The sequence below is a fragment of the Dreissena polymorpha genome, chromosome 4 (assembly GCF_020536995.1).
Source record: "Dreissena polymorpha isolate Duluth1 chromosome 4, UMN_Dpol_1.0, whole genome shotgun sequence".
In the NCBI taxonomy this organism is placed as follows: domain Eukaryota; kingdom Metazoa; phylum Mollusca; class Bivalvia; order Myida; family Dreissenidae; genus Dreissena; species Dreissena polymorpha.
Genome location: NC_068358.1, coordinates 114,551,774 through 114,554,267, shown reverse-complemented (window position 1 = coordinate 114,554,267; position 2,494 = coordinate 114,551,774).

Below are 2,494 nucleotides of genomic sequence, written 5' to 3'. Positions count from 1 at the left end.
AATGCTTATCATACAATTTTAAGAATAATCACTGCTTGTGATCAATTAAACATACAAACTATTGTCTTTTAAATCTAACATAATTGCATCGTTGTAAAACATTATTTTACGGTTGTACACATACAAACAGAATTCATTTTTACAAAACAATACACATACTAATTAGTGTATTTCTTTATGCCAACATTAGACAAACATTGCATGCGCTAAGATATGTTCCCACATAATTCATTGGTGTCAATATGTTCAATTGAAGAGTTAATCAAAGTTTATTTTGCATTTACAGTATTTCCCATTATAGGAAATATATAACTTTTGGGAACAAACATGTATATATATAGTGCATTTCATATACAAAATTAATAAAAATGATATTTATATACAATGAAAATGTGCAAAAATAGTTTCACATGAGTGTGTTTATGAATATCATGGAATGTAAATTAGCAACCCGTTAATTGAACTTTTCCGTCATTTGTCAGCTTGTGTACACAATAATATTAGTCACAGCCTTTGCAAAAAACACTGATATAATTAGTGACCACCACTGTCTATTGCAAATTTGACCACTTGTTGCTTCCGCACCAGCGCCTCGTTTACCCATGTTTGAATCGCCCTCTGTAACATATAAATTATCAGAAATCAATAGATGTATTCCAATAGTTTACATTGTACGAACATATATAGTGGCCTTTTTCATCATCATAATATTGTATTAACAAATAAAGCTTAGTAAGCGGGGTATTAAATATAATTATATGCACTAGAATCAGACAGTTGCAAACACATATAACATAAATATCAAAATATTGTGATGCACCTTTAATATCTATAAAAATTAAAGTACCATTGAGGACAATCACTTCTGGCTGGCAATAAGAATTTCTGAATTTCTGCACACGTATTCACCGGAATCCTTGAGTTTGCTATACCGCACTTCTAAAACGCTTTCTAATTTACGTCGTGCCATAAGCGTCTCCTTAGATATTAATATTTTGTTTGATATCGAGCGTAACCAATGTCCATTTCTAAACCAGTCTACGTCCTGAGGTATATCTGAAGTTCCAGTAACTTTTGCACACAAGTCGAATTGTTTCACCAGTATTTACGTACTCTTTTCCTGACAGGAGAATTTCTGAACAGAACCATGTCATCACCAATAAGGCACACGCTTTGTTATCGTGTAAACGATAGACATTCTGACGGTAAAATGTCCGTCGTTTATTTAGTCGATTCCAAGGGGTTAAAATATATAATACTGTGGACGAAATTGTTGAAGGTCTCATCGTTTTGTATTGACCTAAATAGTATTCATGAACTTTATCTAAGATGAAACTGTTTTACAAAGTGCGTTGTGTAAATTATCATAACGTCAGTACCTGGCATGGTGTAGTCCGGATTCCTTATCGCGACTTAAAAAATAAAACAACGGGTGTCAACTTTAAAAATGACTAAAGATGCGTTTTATATGCCTTATTCTATGAATGATACTGGCTTAAAAAAAAGTTTCTTAAATTATTTATCATTTCAAGCTAAAAACATTATATAATCAAAGCACTGAAGCACTGAAGTTATCCACTGTTGTCGTCCTTGATAAGCTTGTACGCATTGCACAGTCTAATCAGTGTGCACAGGCTAATCTTATTTGACATGCATTAAGCCCCGTTTTTCCTGAAAGCAGCCAATATGTACAGATTTCAATGCTACACACTAGACTGGGACTAGTCGTCTTACAAGCTGGTAAATACACACAGTGCAGTAGTAGAGCAGACGCTCCTAAGCATTCGTCGTCTGCAGTTCGGACAGGCAGCGGTCATCGTTCCTAGCGTTGTGAGTTACCGTCCTTAGCGTAGCTAAGCACATACTGATTTGAAAACATGCTCTGTAAATTTAGTCGGCCGCTAACGCGACCAACTAAAAACCATATCAGACAAATAGTTTTCAACTTTTATACACGTCTAATAGTAAATAATAAGTTGTGTTATATTAACCATTACCGTTTGAATCCCTTGATATGTGTGACTGCGATGGCAATGTTTCCGGTCTTTCTGAATCACAAATACAACACTGTATCTTAAAAGAATGTTTGAGTATCTGCATTTGTAATTACACCAATACGTATGCAATATGATTTTTAAGAAGTATAACTCGATGTGTTTGTCATGTGATGCAGACTGATCTGTTTCACGGTCCGCCCACAGACCTTGTGTAAGGATTGTTTCGAATGTCATTCACCTATTTCAAGTGGGACCATTGTCAGTTACTGGCTTTAGTCGGCACACATTACACTGGTAAACTGGCTTTAAGTCTGAGTAGGTTAACAAACAGCGGAAATATGAATAACTACTTATTTAAACGGCGAAGAAACAAAATAAACAAACATACACGTTCTAAAATCCTATGCATTACATAAAATTATAGCTGTTTGAAAATAGTCATTTTCGAAATTGAAAAACATAAATGTAGTACAATCATACTATAATATATTGAAGAC